The sequence below is a fragment of the Sorex fumeus genome, unplaced genomic scaffold (genome assembly GCF_029834395.1).
Source record: "Sorex fumeus unplaced genomic scaffold, SorFum_2.1 ptg000101l, whole genome shotgun sequence".
NCBI lineage: Eukaryota > Metazoa > Chordata > Mammalia > Eulipotyphla > Soricidae > Sorex > Sorex fumeus.
In genome coordinates, this window is record NW_026606158.1 from 2,218,177 (window position 1) to 2,225,420 (window position 7,244).

The 7,244-nt window shown below is 54.1% G+C and overlaps 1 pseudogene; it reads right to left on the reverse strand.

Annotated features, from left to right (window-relative positions):
* Nucleotides 1-6,554: 6,554 nt before the first annotated feature.
* Nucleotides 6,555-6,792, reverse strand: LOC130042539 (40S ribosomal protein S29-like; annotated as a pseudogene).
* Nucleotides 6,793-7,244: the final 452 nt, after the last annotated feature.

Consider the following 7,244-nt stretch of genomic DNA (forward strand, 5'->3'; position numbering starts at 1 on the left):
TCCCCGCCCGCACACCCCGCCCGGCCGCGCCCCCGGGCCTGCGCCGCCCGCGGCTCGCCGGGGACCGAGGCGCGGGCCTCGCCCCGGCCGGGGGTGCCCAGGCGCCCCGGGAAGGTCACCGGCGGCGCGGAGGCGGGGCGCCGCGCGGTGGGTGCGGGGAGCCCCGGCGGCGGGGCAGCGCCGCCGGCCTCGGCCGCCGCCGCCGCCGGCTTCCCTGGCGGCCGCGCGACCCCCGCCTCCCGCGCCCGATCGCGGCTCGGGGGGCGGCCGCGCGGGGTCCGGCGCGGAGGGGGGCGCGCGCGCGCGCGCGGACGGGCGCGCGGACGGGCGCGGGGGTCCGGGCTCCGGGCTGGCCCCGCCGCCGCCGCCGCCGCCGCCGCCGCGTGCCCCGAGCGCCCGGCTCGCTCAGCAGCAGCTGCAGTGACTGTGTGTCTGTGTCATGTCTGTGCAGCTGGGGGGCACCGCGCGCCGGGGCCGGGCTCCCGGGCGGGGCGGGGCCGCCGCCCGCCCCAACCCCGTGACAGCGCGGCCGGCCAATGGCGCGCGCCGCGGCCGCCCCGGAGGGCGGGCCCGCCCCGCCTGGGCCCCGCCCCCTGCGCGCCGAGGCCCCGCCCCGCGCCGGGCGCCGCCTCCCGCCGAGGCCACGCCCCCGCCCCAGGCCCCGCCCTCCCGCTCCTCTCGCTCTCGCCGGCGCGCAGGAGGACGGCAACACCCGGAGCCCGGATCCCCGGGCCGGGTCGGGGAGGAAGGGTGCAAGCTGGCAGCTCCCCGCCCTGCTCCTCCCGCCACCCCCCCTGCTGCTCCCGGCCGCTCCCGGCCGCCTCGGGCTTGGCGAGCCTGGCGGAAAGAGCGGGGGGTGGGGGGGAAGGGAAGCGGGACGGGCTCGCAGCTGCGGCGGGGACCCGTTTGCAGCCGAGCGTGGCCAAGTAGGAAGTTCCCCGCCCCCTCCCCACGCACGCTGCCTTCCACTCGGGGCGCCGCTGCTCGGGAAGGTGGGGCAGCGCCGGGGAAGGGCTTCGGCGGCACCCCCCACCCCCTTTGGAGCTAGGTCTGCGAGAACCAATCCGGATTGCCCCAAGAGCCCTATTCTTTCGGGGCGGGGTGGGGGGGGGGGAGAGTGGCATTCTTTGCACCCTGCACGCCTCACAACTCACACACACACACACACATAACGCCCTCCCCGCTCCAAAGCAGGCACAACCCCACGCCCCCCCACCACCACCACCCCCTCCTCCTCTTCTTCCTCCTCCTCCTCGCCGGCTCTGGGCCTCCCTGCACCCGCCCCGCGCGCACCGTCCCGAGCAGCGGACCTGCAAGCCGCCCGCTCTGCAAGGCGAGGACCGGGATGCTAAGTGGCACTCTTGCGGCCGCGGGAGGCGCCCGGCGACTTTCGGGGGACAAAAGGGGGCGTGCGCGCCGACGGGAGGCCCGGGGAAGAACCCCCACCACACACACACACACACACACACACACTCACACCCGGCGGGGAAGAAAGCAAGAGTGTGCGCGCGCCAGCCAAAGGACGCCCAGGAGGGCTGCCACCGCGCGGAGGCGACACCCGCGCTCCCGCTGCGCGCGCGCGCGCGATCCAGCTCCCGGGTTTTCCCGGCGCTCGGTCCCAAGGCTGCTAGAGGGGGGTGGGAAGGGTCCCCTTCCTCCCCATCTCCCCCCCCACCCCACCCCACCCTCCGCTCCCTGGGTCCCTACCTCCCCCCACCCCCACCCCCGCCCCACCTCTTCGCCCGGCTCGGGCGCGCCCCGGAGCAGCTCTCTTGGGCACGCAGATGCGCCCACCCGAGTTCTGGGCGAAGGCTGGGCGCTTGCTCCAGCCGAGAGAGAAAGTGCAAGGCTGCGGGGTGGCGGGGAAGAGGGCTGAGAGAAGGATGCTGAGCTAGTTCCAGAGCCCGGGAGAGGAGGGCTAGCTAGGGCTGGGGAGCGTTGGCCCCTGGCGCCTCTGCAGACCCAAGTCCCGTCCAGGTAACGCGGCTCTCTCGGCCTGGGGCTGGAGCCAGCCCGACCCTTCCCCCCACGCGCGCCCTTCCCTGCAGCCTTTATAGGCTACGACCCCCCCCACACACACACACCCGCACCCACCCATCCATCCACCCGCCGCCGACCCCGGCCCGGTCCAAGCACCCCCCTCCCACTCTAGCTCAGCATCCCGTTTACCTAAACTCAGAGGATGCGCGGGCCCAGGAGGATGCGCGAAGGTAGCGGATTTTACCCTGCAGCGTCGTCCCCGGCGAAGTGAAAAATCGTGGTTTTTGTTTTGTTTTGCTCTTTTTTTTTTTCCTTTTGGAGCTTCAGGAGAAGTTCACTGCCAAGCGGGGTCCTGCTGTCTTACGGCTTGGGGGCCGGCTCTCGCCCCGCGCTTTTGCCGACAGGGGAGATCTCAGATCTGATTTGGGTACCATTACCGTATCCTAGATGATAAAATAGGAGCTAATATCCTAGGAACCATTAACGTGTCAAAGTTTAATGCCGAGCCTTTAAAGCTCAAATGCTCGCTCCGTTCTCCGTCTGACGTGCAGCTCGGTTCTCCAACATACGCTGGACACCAGGCGATCGTTTATTATTATTATTATTATTATTATTATTATTTATTTTTATTTTGAGGGCCAACTCTCCTTGCAACTCTCTTCCTCCTCCCCCCGTAGTTCAAACGCTAGAATCCTGGTAAAGTTAAAACAAGAAGTTGAACCTTCTTTTTTATTCATTGCTTTGCTTCACTCCATTAATGGTGTAAAACGCATTATTGCAATGCATTAGCATATAAATAAGGGTAACTTGACTGAGGAAGAGAAGAGGGACTGGAAACGTATAGGAGAAATACATATAGGAGAAAAACGTAGAGGAGAAAAAGCATAGGAGAAATCTTGGGATAACATCAGCATCTAAAAGATAAGCACCAGGGAAAAAAACATCTCCAGTATAATTACCCAAGTGTGTGTGTGTGTGTGTGTGTGTGTGTGTGTGTGTGTGTGTGTGTGTTCCAGGAAGAAATGGGATTCCAGGAAGAAAATTAGGACCACGATGTGGGGGTGGAGGGAGCCGGGGAGTGAGTCGGGGAGCAATATTCACCCTGGTCTCTAAATTCACTGAAGACATCAGTCATTATTGGGATTTTCACAAAGGTTATTTGCATCAGTCCTTGGGCACTTCCAACGTGAAAAATTCAGCCCTGCAATATTTGAACGTGAGTGGTGTATCTATTATTCTTCAAAGGAACTGTCTAAGAATTGTCAGACTGAAATAATCCACAAACTGAATCTGTCTGCTAGTTATATTAAGAATCATCTAAGCCCCCACGTTTGAAGAATTTCTTTGCCCTCGCCCTTGGCAGGTGATAGGTGAAAGATATAGATTCATCCATCTTAAGCTAGGATATACTTATGCACTTGTCTCAGAGTCACAGCCCCTTTGACTCCCATCAGCATATCAATGTGTTTCAAAGATTTCAGCTATGACACACCAGAACAGGAGTGTGGAATGAAATATGTAAGGGGATACATCTGTTATTTCTAAAGCAACTGCACTGCTTTTGCTTAGAACTGAGAAGTGCTAAAATACTGAGTCCCTAAACCAACTTTTATCTATGTATCTCCACAGTTATTACACTTGTCACAGAAGAGATACACAAAGGTCTCTCTCTTTTCTTTTTTCTTTTCCTTTTTTTTTTTTAAATCAGGGTCAAGGAGACCTAATCCGAAGAAACTGTTCTTAAAATAGCCACTAGGGGGCCCTAAAGGCATCTCAAAGACCAAGCCCCAGAATTGGCTCTCTCGCCTCCCTTTTCTCCAGGTGTCGTTTCCATGAACCCTAATGAAACTGAATTTTAAAAACAATTAAGGGACTAGTGTAAAATTTGGAGGTAAATCAGGCTTTACATTTTAAAAAAACAACACCAATGTCCCCTTTTGATTCAGGGGTCGAGAATGTAGTTTTCCAGTTCTTTTCTGGCCTCCGACAACAAAGGAATATTGAGCTGACTTGAGAGGAAGGTAGCCAAATATGTTTACTCTTAGAGTCCAAGCAATGAATCTTTCTACCCCAAATAGAACAGCCTTTTGAACGTTTTAGGGATCATGGTGGCGGGGGGGCATGGGGTATTTTGGACTTTAAAGTGCTTGATCGCAAAAATGAAAGACTTCCCAAAGGGATGGCACACAAAAATATTTAGTGACCTCCACAGCAACTTATGGGAGATCATGCCAGCCAAAGGGGCCCAGTGGCTAGGAACAGCTCATTCTGGGAGGGAAAGATGGGAGTAATTCTCAGAAAAGGCAGAGTAGCTGGATTGATTGGAGGAGAACCAGGCTAATGGCCGGGGACATTTACCCAAAGTAGAGAAACCTTGGTGCTTTCATATGTAATGCTGTAGTTGTCCAAACATCTGAAGATCAAGCCCGATCATACATAAAACCCATCAAACTCTTTTTGTTCAAAATTAATTTTTTTGTGTGTGTGGATTTCGGGCGAGATCGAGAGTACAGTGGACAGGGTACTTCCCTTGCATGCTACTGTCCCAGATTCAATCCCTGGCACGCTGTTTGGGTCTTCGAGCATTGCCAGGAGTGACCCCTGAACACACAATCAGGGGTAATCCCTGAGTGCTGCAGAGTATGGCCCCAAAATAAAACAAAACCCCCAAAATTGGGGATATATTTCAAAATCCACCCAATTTCTCAGGACTTTTACACCGTTGGCAGTCTCAGAATATTTTTGCCATGTCTAAATATTCCATGAGGTTAGGAAGGGTTTTGTTTTGTTTTCATTTGGGACCACACCCAACAATGCTCAGGGTTTGCTCCTGGCTTTGTGCTCAGGATCGTTCCTGGTAAGGCAAGAGCCCTACCCATTGTAGTATCACTCCAGTCCCAAGGTAAAGAATTTTTTTAGGAGGCTCAAGAATCCAACCACATTCAGTTTGCACCGATCTGGAGACGCCTAATTATCCTTCAGTCAGTGTAGGAAATGTCCTCTTCAGACACATTTCAAGTGAAAATTTAAGCACATGAAACATTCCTCTGTCATTCGGGTCAATAATCAAAAGACATTCCCGAACAAAAACAAAATGCGTCTATCCGGGCAAAGCACAGAACAAGTCGAGCTCGCCGAGGAATTAAAGAACATGGCAAAAGCCACCAAATTAACACTAATGGAAGTGTGATTTGAACATAATTTAACTAAAAACAAAGCAAGGCTAGAATTGAGACATGAGACGAGAAAGAGGGATAAAGTCTCTGCTAGTGGCATGAAAAAATGGTCCATGTTCCCATCATCGTGTTCATTAAGCAGGCAAGACACAGGTAGTCTCAAAATAGCGTTATTAGCTTCCGGAAGACTTGCCACTGCAAACCTCAGAGCCAGCTAATTAGAACAAATTTGGCTCTAGACGGAGAACTGCATCGTCTTTGGGAGGAGGAAGGGTTGATTCACTTGGTGACTGAAAGTCCGTCAGAGTGAAACCTCTTCAGCTCTATAGCAACCTGACTCCCTTAGGAGGAAACGCTTGCTTCACCGGGAGTGAGAAACTCCTTGGGAAACCGGGGAGGGAACCAGGAGTGGGAGAGGAATAAAAGAGGGGGTCATTGAGTGGGGAGACTGAATCTCTAAAGGGGTTGCCCAGCTCCCAACCGCTATCCACAACAGGGGGCCTTGGGCTAATGGGACCCAGCGTCCTCAGAAATGAACCAAGGGGCCGGAGCGATACTACAGTGTGTAGGGTGTTTGACTTGCACACAGCCGACCTGGTTTTGATCTCTGGCATCCCATAAGGTTCCCTGAGCACAACCAACAGTAATTCCTGAGTGCAGAACCAGGAGTAACCCCAGAGCATGGCTGGGTATAATCCCCTACAAAAAAGCAAAGAAAGAAAGAAGGAAGGAAGAAAGAAAGAAGAAAGAGAGAGAAAGAGAAAGAAAGAAAGAAAGAAAGAAAGAGAGAGAGAGAAAGAAAGAGAGAAAGAGAGAAAGAAAGAAAGAGAGAAAGAGAGAAAGAAAGGAAGACAGAAAAAGAAAGAAAGAAAGAAAGAAAGAAAGAAAGAAAGAAAGAAAGAAAACCAAAGTAAACCCTAAACATTAGATCAAGCATCTGAAATAAAAACTGAGGGTAGATATCTTTCAGCAGAACCGCTTTCCTAACCCCTGTTAAAGTGGCAGACCTGGGGCCAGAAGATGGCATAACAGATTGGGTGCTATACTTTCTTTCTTTCTTTCTTTCTTTCTTTTGGGCTGGAGCGATAGCACAGCGGTAGGGCGTTTGCCTCACGCGCAGCCAGCCCAGCCAAGCCAGGTTCGATTCCTCTACCCCTCTCAGAGAGCCCGGCAAGCTACTGAGAGTATCTTGCCCACGCGGCAAAGCCTGGCAAGCTACCCATGATGTATTCAATATGCCAAACACAGTAACAACAAGTCTCAAAATGGAGACGTTACTGGACCCGCTCGAGCAAATCGATGAACAACGGGAGGACAGTGTTTGGTTTTTTGTTTTATTTATCTATTTGAAATGCCCAGAAGTCAGTTTTTTTTTTAAATAATTGAAGTCACTTTATTTTATGTACAAAGAACTGCATTTGTTCCTGCTGCCGGGTAGATGTTTCTGATGACCAACTCCAGTTTACTTAGTACAACTTGATGAAGCCCATGTCCTTCGCGTACTGGCAGAAACACTGGCGGCACATAGTGAGACTGTATTTCCGGATCAGGCCATGCCGGTTGGAACAGACGCGGCAAGAGTGCGACCTCTGGCCGAATTTTCTCGATGGCTCCAGTAGGGCTGCTGGTGACTCATCTTGCTCCCTCAGAGGCAACGACGCAAAAGGCCAGAAGTCAGTTTTATTTGTCAATGTAGGAGAGAACTAAGAGGATTTATCATGAGGAACCAGTTCCAATAATCCCGAAGGTTGAGGAGCAGAAATGACGTGGGGATGGACCCCTGGGTGACGAGCGTGCTCTGGGTTTGATCCCCAGCACTGTGTGGTCCCTTGAGCACCACTAGATGGGGTCCTGGAGACCCTGACCACCCATGGATGCTGCCCAATAATGCCTTTAGGGCTTGAACAGCATTCTTGGGGCTTTGCACAGGCCCAGTTGGCTGAGAATCACCAATGTGGTATCAAGACTCTTGGATATCACTTGGGAGGGTCCTCTCCCGCCTCCTTCGCCCCCAAAGAAAAGGGGGCAATCTTTACTGGTGTGATCAGTTCCGAATTTCCACTCTCTATCTGAGAGATCCACAGAACT